The 12,740-nt window shown below is 41.4% G+C and overlaps 1 protein-coding gene across 6 annotated transcripts in view; it reads right to left on the bottom strand.

The window, feature by feature from the left end:
- Nucleotides 1-12,740, bottom strand: part of POC1A (POC1 centriolar protein A) — a 61,994-nt gene that overhangs the window by 12,399 nt on the left and 36,855 nt on the right. The window lies entirely within an intron of this gene.

Genomic DNA, 12,740 nt, shown 5'->3' with positions numbered 1-12,740 from the left:
TAAAACACAATAAAACAAAAATTCTGTTGTTCAGAAGTTAATTAGTATTACAAAGTATGTTTTCTTGCTACTTTAAAATTGACCACCGTGTTTTGATGGTGGTAGCCAGCCAATCATGGCAGAGCAGAGATTTTATCAAGATAGCACTACATACAACTTGCACATAAAAAACCCAAATGATGTTGAAACCCATTAGAACAAGCTGACTCAAAGAAGAAGCAGCAAAATGACTGTACCAACACATTTCCTCCTCTAGCTTTAAAGCATATATCAGACAGCTTTTCATAATAAGCTGCTGGGTTGAACTCAGAGTTCATATCCTCTTTGCTACAGTCCAGAGACTTTCAGATCTTGGTGTATTTTTAAGGACAATACTGCATAGATGTTTCCACGTCTTATGCTGTAGGGGATGGGCAGTCCCTCACCACATCAAGTTGAAGCCACAAGGCAGCAGCTGTTCATCACATACGTGATGTTCTGTACATCAGCTCACAGGCTCCACGCCACCAATGTGAAAAGTCCAGCAAGCCATCTCCATGAAGCGTGCATGGGTTCCCGAAGGTTCTCAGTGGTGGCAGCATTCCCCCAAATTAGAAACACACCTCCATTTAAAAGTAGGACAATATGGCACACTGCCCCAGTGCAAATACATTAGCTGCATGAAACCTTACAGATTAGGTGCAAGAATCAAGTATCCAATAACCACACCTACAGGCACCGCTTGGAATCACTGCTCACAGAGTCAGGCAGAGAAACTGAAATCAGCTTGCTCTGACCTCTTACTCATCCCACTTGCCTGGATGGCATGAAGATACACTCTGAAAGCTGGGACCTGTCCAGGCAGTCTTCTCAAAGAGCGCTGTATACAGTCAGAACACGACAAAGGTTAAGAATTTGGCCAACAAAGGCACAAGATAATCTCACTGAAAATGCCTGCAAACCCTCAGCTAGCCACATGTGAAAACGCTCTGTGGGATTCTATGGAGCCCACAACATACATAGCAGAATTATAGAACAGAATCATAGAATCCTTAGAGTTAGAAGGGACTTTTAAAGGTCATCTAGTCTAACTCCCCTTCAAGGAACAGGGACACCACAGCTACATCAGGTTGCCCAGGACCTGATCCAGCCTTGCCTTGAAAGTCTCCAGGGATGGGGCATCGACCACATCACTGGGTAACCTGTTCCAATGCCTCACCACCCTCACTGTAAAACTTTTCCCTTATATCTAACCTCGATCTACCCTCTTTAAGCTTGAAACCATTTCCCCTTGTTCTATCACCACAGACCCTGCTGAAGAGTCCGTCCCCTTCTTTCCTGGAGCTCCCTTTTAGACACTGACAGGCCGCTATCAGGTCACCTCGCAGACTTCTCTTCTCCAGGCTGCACAGCCCCAGCTCCCTCAGCCTGTCCTCATAGGAGAGGTGTTCCATTCCATGGATCATTTTTGTGGCCCATCTCTGCACATGCTCCAACAGGTCTACGTCTCTCCTGTACTGAGGACTCCACACCTGGATGCAGTATGCAAGGTGAGGCCTCACCAGTGCAGAGAAGAGGGGCAGGATCGCCTCCCTGACCTGCTGGCCATGCTTCTTTTGATGCAGCCCAGGATACGGTTGGCTTTCTGGGCTGTGAGGGCACACTGCTGGCTCATGTCCAGCTTCCCATCCACCGGTACCCCCAGGTCTTTCTCAGCAGGGCTGCACTCAATCCTTTCATCCCCCAGCTTGTAATAAGGGTTGCCTTGACCCAGGTGCAAGATCTTGCATTTTGATTTGTTGAACCTCATGAGGTTCACCTGGCCCACTGCTCAAGCCAGTCCAGGTCCCTCTGGATGGCATCCCATCCCTCTGGCGTGTCGACTGCATCCCACTGCTTGGTGTCATCAGCAAACTTGCTGAGGGTGCACTCGACCCCCCTGTCAATGTCATCAGTGAAGATATTAAAGGAGTATCGGCCCAGCACCGACCCCTGGAGGACACCACTGATCTCCATCCAGCCACTGATCACCACTCTCTGGACTCAATCTTGCAGCCAGTTCTTCGTCCATTGAACAGTCCACCCATCAAATCCATATCTTTCCAATTTGGAGAGAAGGATGTTGTGGGGTACCGTGTACTGAAGTCAAGATGGATGACATCAGTGGCTCTTCCCTTGTCTGTTGATGCAGTGACATCACAGCATGAATTTCACAACATAAAAAAGATGCACATCTATTACTTGTAACAGTTACTGCTCAATATTGTTTGCAATAGACACTGGTTTACTCAGTTCTTATTAGAGAAATCTGGATGAGAAGTGCCAAGGGAAGAAACAACCCTGCTCCAGTGCATCATGCTGTGCACTAACACCTTATTCTTATTATCGTGTCAAAGGCCTTACTGAAGTCCAGACAGATGACGTCAGTGGCTCTTTCCTTGTCCATTGATGCAGTGACACCATCATTAAAGGCCACAAGGTTGGTCAAGCAGGATTTGCCCTTTGTGAAGCCACGCTCATTGTCCCATGTCACCTCCCTATCTTCCATGTGCCTTAGCATAGCTTCCAGGAGGATCTGCTCCATGATTGTTCCTGGCACAGAGGTGAGACTGACAGGTCAGTAGTTCCCTGAGTCATCCTTTTTACCCTTCTTAAAAATGGGTGTGATGGTGCCTTTTTTCCACTCACCAGGGACTTCACCTGATTGCCTCAGCATTTCCAGTATTACTGAGAGTGGCTTGGGGACAACTACATATACTTATCATGTATAAAATAATAATAATAACAATCAAAACTAATTATAATTGCCATTATTTCTGTTTTCCTTTTCTGTCTTAATAAATAGTTTTTATCTCAGTCTGTAAGATCTACTTCATTTTTTCCCTCCCCCTTGCCTCGATTCTCTGCCCCATCCCACTGGGAGTGGGGAGTGACCACCTAACAGTGTGATGCTTAGCTATCTGTTGGCTTACATCACAACAGCAATACATGCATCAAATCTGTTATTCACTAAGTACAATTAAATTCAGTTTCTAAGCTGAAATAAATTCTCTGTGTTTGTTCAAGATATTTGTTCATGATAAGAAGCTGGGAGGAGTGGCTGACACACCAGAAGGCTGTGCTGCTGTTCAGCAAGACCTGAACAGACTGGAGAGTTGAGCAGAGAGCAACCAGGTGAGCATCAACGAGAGAAAGTGTAGAGTCTTGTACCTGGGGAGGAATAACCGCATGCATCAGTACAGGTTACGGGACGATCTACTAGAGAGGAGTTCTGCAGAGAAGGACTTGTGGTGTCCTGGTGGACAACAGGTTCACCGTGAGCCAGTAGTGTGCCCCTGTGGCCAAGAAGGCCAATGGCACCCTGGGGTGCATTAAAAAGAGCGTGGCCAGCAGGTCAATGGAGGTGATCCTTCCCCTTTACTCTGCCCTGGTCAGGCCTCACCTGGAGTACTGTGTCCAGTTCCGGGCTCCTCGGTAGAAAAAAGACAGGGATCTCCTGGAGCGAGTCCAGCAGAAAGCCACGAAGATGATAAAAGGCCTGGAGCACCTCTCTTATGAGGAAAGGCTGAGCGACATGGGGCTGTTCAGCCTTGAGAAAAGAAGACTGAGAGGGGATCTGATCAATGTCTATAAGCATAGTCTATAATATAAGACAAATAAGCATGCCTATAGGCAAGGTGCTGGAGGCAAAGGGACAAGGCCAGACTCTTCTCAGTGGTGTGTGGCGACAGGACAGAGGAAATGGCCACAAACTGAAGCATAGGAAGTTCCGTACAAATGAGCATAAGAACTGCCTCACAGTGAGGGTGGCGAAGCACTGAAACAAGCTGCCCAGAGAGGCTGTGGAGTCTTCTTCCCTGGAGACGTTCAAAACCCGCTTGGACACCTACCTGTGCAGCTTGGTCTAGGGAGCCTGCGTTGGCAGGGGGGTTGGACTCGATGATCTCTAGAGGTCCCTTCCAGCCCCTAAAATTATGTGATTCTGGTAACACGTATCTGTGCAGTCTGCCAAAAGCATCTAAGCTGTGTGTGGTCCACACATACCAGGAGGTCTGTGCTAAGCATCACTGTGTGATGACACATCATGTCATCAGCTGATTCAGTGTGTCATCTGAGATCAGGCTCCTCTTTTCCGCACATGCCACTATAGGAACAGAAATATAGACAGGAGAATCGTAGGGAATAATTTTCAACAAAAAATTGAGCTACTGCTCTCTGACTCCATTTAAGATTGCTCTTGGGAAAAGTTCCCAATAAAAACTGCTAAACACTGAAGCAAAATGTCTATCCTTCAACTTAGGTTCTCCTGCTACAGATTCTTTCACACCAAAAGCAACAGATTCCAAGGCAAAACGCAAACCACACAGAGTGTTCAGAGTGTTGTTGTGTCAACAACAGCTTCTAGCTCGTGCTCTTCTTCTGCATCATTTATCTCCTTCTAATGAAGTACATATGTGTATGTTGCACACATATTGCCATGCCTATATATGTTACATAACTATGACTGTCATGCATATATATACATACATTAGTGTAAACATACACTCCCCCTACTAGATAGATAGAAAGGATATAAAACACAACATGCCTATTTGCTATTTCACTCAGTGGAAGTTTGGATTTTAGCAGAAGAGTTTGAAGTCTTATGAAAAAATCTTTTAAAGTTTGAGGCATCTTCATCCATCTCCCTATGCTGACACAGAATAGCAGATTGGAAAAATATGTAAATCATGACTCCATCTCTTCACTTTGAATTATGATCCAAGCATCAAAACAAGCGACATACAGTAGCAACTTAAGTGGGTGAATTTACCTTAATTAGCCTGAGATGGTGCTGAACTAAAAAGGCAATTTTTATTCTGACCCCTAATGATTTGTCAAGGCTTGTCTTATTGTTCAAAAGTCTTAAAGAACAAATCTGTTTGCTGTAAGAGAACAAAAATTAAAATCTGATCTTAATTCTATGAAAAATCTTGCCAAACTAGAACACTAGGAAAACAGCTGGAGCAGCACAGCTGCTCCCAGCCACCATTAGAAAAACTGCTGCAGGTTATTGCAGTCATTCAGATCCTCTTGGAAAGCCAAATTGGTAGAATACAGGGAACCGGTATTCTGCCTTTTCTTCTCACTCAAGTCCTTCTTCAAGACAAGATGGAAAAAGTCTGATAAACTGTCTAAAGTAACATGTAAAAAATGTTAAAACACAGAAATGGAGAAGATTGTGGGCTTTTATTTGTTTGTCCCGCACGCTCTTTCCTATTTTCACAGGCCAGATCAATGGAAAAGTAAACTCAAAGAGTTCCAGGGGAAAGAGCAACATAGAGGCAAAACCTGCTAGCCTGAGGAAAATATAGTTTCAAATGGCAGCAACAACAAAAAGCCAAAACAGAACATTACAGGGCTAACAATGAACAGAGGCTTCCTGGAACAACTTCTGGGAAGAAGCGCTGCCATTATCTGCTCATGAAGTGGACAATGATGGAGAAGAGTGAAAGAACACTTGTTTTGCTCTGCTGCAGCTTCACAGTCAAATTAAGAAAATGAGAGATGGGCAGTGAGGTTCCACAAAGAGCACAGGAAACCAATGCAGTTCTGCTTGGGTAAATTCAGGCCTCCTGTCATTAATAAACCCGGAACTGCTACTAAACGTTACTCTCTGATTAGTTAAGAGTTGAACTTTAGAGCTCATTTGGATTCAAATGAAATGGAGGGGTTATGTGGTGAATGTTCCTCCCAATAGTTCTCCTTTATATATTTCTGTTCCTATAGCAGCTCATTTCCACACATAACCATTACTTTGGTTACTGAGACTTCTGGTGACATTATTCTCCAAGAGTGTTAAAAAAGCCTGCTGAACACCTTCCATACTTAATTATTCCATCCTAAATTCTGGAAAGACCCTTCGTACCTCCCAGAAGAACTAGGGCAAATACAGCCTCTTCAGGCACAGTCCACAGCAGAGACTCCTTTTGTTCACATCGGAAAGAATGGTGTGAAAAAATAAGAAGCCTTTTCCTCTGTTCCTGTTGAACCTCTGTCTCCCTGCAAAAATGCGAGGTCACAGGTTACAACAGCCTTACATGAGTGGAATCCCTTCAACTGAAAATCAGTCAGCTATGAGTAATCATCTGCAACTGTACCACTTGCAAATGATGTAGGGAAGACCTCTTTAACATCCCGCAATCAGCTGTAGTAAGACTCTTGTCCTTTCTTATCAGTTTCTGCTTGGACAGTACAGCAGCACAGAAAGCAATAGAAGCTTATCTTGAGCACTCATGATTGTTGCCCATCTAAGCAAATAATCCACCTACCTATTCCAAGAGGAAGATAACCATATGCCAGGCTGAACCTTCCCAGAGTGGGAAAACATCCTCAGAGAAACAAGGTGACAAGCAAATTGGAAAACAAAACAAAAAAAAAAAACCACAACAATTTGCAGGCCACATTTAACCTGAAGGATAACCCTGTTGAAGATAGGATACCTCTCACAATTCCTAATAATAAGGCAATTAATAGACCGAGGTGGAGAAGATGCAAACAGAAATACACATTTACATTCAGTTGAACAGAGCTCCAGCTGTGCCTTCCTAGGAAGGAATTTCACAGCAACTTGAAAAATGTACATACGTACTTGTAAGTATTAATGGATGCCAAAATTAGAGATAGTTACCAGTTTGGAATCCACAAGGTTAAAAAAAGAAAAAGCAGAACTGGCCTCTGAGTTATTCAGGAGGAATTTATTTACACAAAGACAGAAGTGCTGCAGTCAGCACGGAGACCAAAGGCGCCCAAGGTCAATACTGCAGAAGGAAGGTGGAGCTGGGTTTGGAAGTTTGGCTACAGGCTTCAGAGAGGTCTCAGCACTGACCAGTCCATATCACTGCTCACACCCATTTTTTCTTCAAAACCATTTATGACTTATCACCACTGTCAGAACTTCAGCTTTTGTACTAATTTCTTTGAAAAAAAATGAACTGCAGCTGATAATTATTCAGGCTCTAGTTTGTTCAGGAAGGACTTTCTAGTCAAAGTGCAGGAGAAGCACACTGAAATAACAGTCTGTACAAAGTCTCACGGATTACACAAGGAATTAAGCTGCCAGTCTGTTTTGGAAAAATAGATACTGAAGAAATAAGCACAAACCAACACCTTCTGGAGAAAACTTATACTTAGCAGTGTAAAAAGAGGCCTAAATGTCTATCATCTTAACCAAAAGGCCCATTAGAGGAGCTGAGAGCTAATTATTTTTTGTTCAGAAGTCCTTTCCACAGAAGCATGGCTCTTCCTGATCTTCACCAAATATGCTATGTCATTAGCTTTCAACTGGGTAGCTCTGAAATTGAGTACCATTTATCTTCAGCAGAGCTAATTACATTTAAAATATGTGTGTACTTAAACTTTAAAAACAAATAAACAACACAAAGATGAAGATTTCCTGGCAGAAGAGTGACAGAGGACCATTTTACATCTCTACCCACGAGAGCTCAGTCTCCCAAAAAACTACTCAAATGGGCAGTTCTCAGCACCGTATCAGGAGCTAAAAAACTCCCAGAAGCTGCGTCTTCTGAGAGATGGTAGCTAAACACTTGCTGCCTTTATCGTTTGAACTTATCCTAGAGCTTACCTCCAAATCAAGATACTTGCATGTGTGCAACTTTTCTCAGGAAAACTAACATTGCAACCACGTGAAACATTCATTTAAGTTATATGGCTGCAGGATTCACAGCTGAGGTGGCAAGAAAAACACCTCCCGATCATCACCTTACAGTTTCTGCTCTGCTGTACCAGTTACCTCTCCCACCAGGACACCCTGAGATGAACAAGGAAAGCACTCACAAAACTCACGGGCCTTTCACTACCTTTTGAACACGAGAAGCCACCTTTCCCTCTGTTAACAATTTGAGTAATCTTCCTTAGAAAGTTTGATGCAACAGCAAAAAGAATCAGAGGGTTAGATGGAAAGGGTCCTCCTCATCATTCCTTCTTTGCCTAGTGGAGTACTTGGCACAACGAGTTTTAATGTGCCAAAAGAATTACATTTGAGTAAAGAATCCCTCCATCAATGACTATTTTCTATTTTCCATAACATTACATTAAAAATAATGTTTACCAACTTAGCTCATTCAATATTTTTCTTATCATTCATCATTTTCAATAAGTACAAATTTAGAGAAATACGCAAGCACTTTCCAGCTGTCCACGTGACATGAACTGTTTAGCATTTGTTCATTACACTTTACCATACAACGCCTTCTTGGAATTTGCGAGGCAATAGCAGCAAATCTGTCCCACAAAGAAACAAGTGTTACTGTACGTGTAATACAATAGCAATAGCTGCACGTACAAAGCTTTCCTCATATCTGAAAAAAAAACAAACATAACAAAAAACACCCACAATCAAACCCCCAAAGTAAAACAATTATTATCTACCCTCTCTGAAAAATAACCAATTGTAGAATTAAGTAAATATTTTCAATAACATACCAGCTCTGAGAACGTGTCCTTTGATCCTATCCAACGCAGCTTTTCATACAGACAGACCCTTGTGCTCGGATACTGACCCCAGGACAACTGTAGGAGCCCATATATATATGAAACAACAAGCAAAAATCTATGACTATTATGACCTTCCCATAGGTTCTCACTGCGCAGTACTTCAGCTTAGGACATCATTTTACTTGTACCCGTTAGATTCTAGATCAAAGGCAAAATCTAAATCAAGATACAAGATTGTAATACATTTCTTTCCCTGAGCTTCACACAGCGCTCATCGTGAATGTTTGCCCTTAAGTGACGTTTTCACAGCAATAAAGCAACGCTTTGTAGCAGCTGTTATTATTTATAAATGATAAGTAAGCATTTCAGTTTCTGTAACTCTGATCTAGCACTTAGAATCTCTCACGTCTACAATAACATATTTATATCGGACAGTTTTAGCGTTCCTTCTTATCACATTTTTGTGTTTTATGCTTTTACACCACAGTTGTGACTGTAATTCCTTCTCATCACAGCCTTCTTTCAATTGCAATAGTTCTTGCCTGGAGAATTTTTCCTTTCAAAGCAAACTGCACCTCCCAAGACTCATGTATTTACAGAAAACACCAGCAGGTGGGCAGAGCAACTTTGAAGTTCACACCTATCGCTGCAAACAAGCTCAGTGCCTTGATTCACAATGATGAACTTTAACCAACTGCCTTAGAAATTACCATCTTCTAAAAGCTTCAGTCTCCATCTACCTACTGAAATGAAAATTGTTTCAGAGCACGTTTGTTTTCAAGCTCACCACCCCAGCAGGATTTTTCATGCCTCTTTTATGCCACAGGTTATTTAAGATTGTTTTTTTCTTCCTACTCATCCCAATGATGGACTAGTTTTGAGATCTGCATTCAGTTATTCTTTCCTAGCGCTTGTATGTTAGTCTGACCCTTCCATGAGAAACTGGATACAAACATCCACTGTTTTGATTAGTAGCCATGCTTTCACAGTACTTAAAAAAAAAGTTACAGAAGTATACAATACAGCACAAGCTGCTCTTCGAAAAATATTCTCTTTGCCTTAAGTAAAAGGTGAACAGATTTAAATGTGTCAAGGATAACGCTCATTTATTTTAGGGCTATGGAAAATGAATAACAATCAACATGACCCTGGCACATAACTATATTTAAAAGAACACCTCCACAATTTGTCTTATTCCAGAAGAAGAATCTTGGTACTACACAGCAGTAGAGAAGAATGAAACAGTTTCTATTTCCATTGAAGGATGTCAATAGGAGATGAAAAGGTACATGCTGCTGCTTTAAGTCATTTTGTTGGGAGAGAAATGGGAGAAATAATACAGATGTCTATTCAGAATTAAAAAAAAAAAAAAAAGCAGCGCTTTGCTCAAAACAGAAAGAAGTTTTTTTGAAGTTGAATAGTGAAATTCAAGTCTTGCAGTAAGTTGCAGCAGCACTCTTCAAAAACAGCCTAACATAACGCATTTCACTTGAAAGAAATTAGGCTGCCATGAGTGGACAATTTATTATGAAGTTGGAATTATCATGTTCAGGTTATACTTAAATTCCTTAAAATAATAAACCAAGCTATTTTCAGAGATACTAGCTTCTTTTTAATAGCTAAGAATATTTCATATCAATGTGAAATTTAAACTTAACCTATGGTATTCAAAACAAAGGCCCTCAGAGAACATTATATTTTTTTCTTATTATTTTAGCAACCGCAACTGTCTTAATATTCAGACATCGCATTCTTAAGGACCTTAAGTATGAGCATTTCAACACTAGTCACATTTTGCATTTCTATTCTCAGGAAACACAGTGATTAGCAGAGATCTGGTGTAGACTCTACTTCTGCTCTGACTGTTCTGCTAACAGGCAGCCACTATTCAGGTGATACTCACCAAAAACTTTACTACCTTGGCTTTGGTATCACAGATCACAATATGACATGAAACAAGAACAGGCACTTCCCTCCTCTATAGCAGGACAAAGATGCATCACACTTCCAAGGCAAACAGAACTCCTAACCATGCAGTGAGAGGCAGTAACAACTGCACAGAGGAGATCACACTTGCATTGACAGACAACTGGTTACAGCCACGTCAGCTATCACCAAAGCTGTCCACTGCTACCACCTCCATCCTGCTTCTTAGCCAAGGACAGTTTTACCGTTGGAGGCAGTCAAAAGTTTAATTTACAAGTCTCTCTTGATGCTCATAGCTAATCTGGCAGATCTACTGGAAGTATCCTTTGTGCTATTCACACCAAAAGGTAACATCATGTTTGGCCAAGAAATAAATAGGAGAGAAGAATACCATTGACTATTACTCTCAGTTTGATCTCACAGAAATTACCCATAACACAATCACTTTCCCTCACTTTTTATATTCCAGGACTAGCACTGTGGAAACAGCTGCTCCCACACTCTACATCCAAGCCACAGGGCAGCAGTTTGAATACTCACTCTTCTGAAGTAATTTAAATCCCCAGATCAAAGTGCATCTCTCCTCAGCACTGATTCACTTTGCCCTCTGTAAAAACACAGCACGTGGCTCAAACCAAAAAACTACATCTCAAAGAACTTACGGAGTCCTGTTTCCCATGAGCACAAAGCACAAGGAGAGAAAAACTGCTGTCAAACACTACCACATGACATGGACTGCCTGTCAGTAGTATGCAAACCATCCCATCAGCATCCATCAGAGGCTTTGGCAGGTAAACACTTCCCACAGGGGAACAGTTTTGTTGGAGGAATCAGTGTTCAAAGTGGTGAGTCACTGTTCAAGGGTTTTGTTCAACAGTTACCTTCAATACACATCATATCATCTGCTGACAAACGTTCTATAACCATGACTAAGTTTTAGAAGAGATCAGGCATTTCTTCTACCCCCTCCCTTAAATTACTACTGGATAATGTGGTCTGGTATTAACAGTGGTACAAATGAGGGTAAAGTTATCATCTCACAGTAGAGGACTCCTTGTCTACACAGTTTACACCATTGTTTGCAATATTACAAGCTGAATAGAGTATTTCTTTCATAAAGGCTTTCTCTGTCTCTGCTATACTTCAGCTCAGAATTATATGACACAGAGTATCTTAAATAGAGTTCAAAGTTAGTCCAGTTCAATAAACAAAGAGGCTGTTGGATTGTTAGTTTCATAGCCTGCATAACTTTAGAGTTAGAACCCAACAGAAGAGGAAAAGGAAGATGTCAGTTTTACCAAATCTTGCCAGGAGTAATACAGACTTTCACCTCCTTCCTTTTCGTCCTTCCCTCCCAGCATCAGCATCCTCTGTTTTTCATTGCTTCTCTTCACAAAGCACTCAACATCAGGCATCAGGGTTAGAGTTACACACAGGCCTTGTCTGTCACAAAATACTATGGCTATTCCAATACCTTCAGCAATGGACTGAGGTTCTATTAAGTAAAAACACTATTATATTTAAGAGAGAGCATAGTTTAGTAGCTTAGTGAAAAAACCTGAATTGGTAAGATTACAGATACTGCCACAGAGTAAAAGGTATCAGTTAGAAGTTTACCTTTCAATCAAGACATGTCATACATGCATAAACCATTCACAATCCACTTTTTATCTTACAGCACATGTTGAACCATACATAACAAAATAGTCATGGTAATAACGCATTTTGAAATACTGCAGTTATACTTGAACAGATTGAGAAAACATCCAAAGATTTGTACGAGAATACAAAAATTCAAGTGAAGCATCACTCATGCTGGCAATATCTCTAAAGGGTTACTCCTGTAATATCCAAGACATCTAGCATCAACACTACACTTAGATCAGTGCATCACACTGAGTTATTCAGCTAACGGATTCACCCATTAGATATAGTCAGAACTCAGATGTCTCCAAATATTTAGAAACAAAGCTCCAGTACAATGTCACCAATTCCTCACCTTCATCAAATCTCTCCACAGAGATTTTTTCTGACTTTGATAGTTGTCAATGAGAAGATTTAATGAACATCTATTTTCAGAACTAACGGCACCCTCAAGGATTTCTACCAGCTAGTAAAACTGCTTTCAGCTGTTACTCACATCTGTGCATTTTATTTCTGGGAGGTGAGGAGAGGTTGGAGTATCGAATACTGTCCAAGCCTCTCACATATTCTTAAACATAGGCTGCTAATAAAAATGCACATATATGAACTACATTTATTTCTCTTTTTTTTTATCGTTTTATCATTTTCCTAAAAAGTACGTATGTCTAAATAAACCAGAAACAATACCAAACTAG

The sequence above is a fragment of the Numida meleagris genome, chromosome 11 (genome assembly GCF_002078875.1).
Source record: "Numida meleagris isolate 19003 breed g44 Domestic line chromosome 11, NumMel1.0, whole genome shotgun sequence".
NCBI lineage: Eukaryota > Metazoa > Chordata > Aves > Galliformes > Numididae > Numida > Numida meleagris.
The sequence above is the reverse complement of the archived record's forward strand: the minus strand, read 5'-3'. Positions and strand labels throughout refer to the sequence as shown.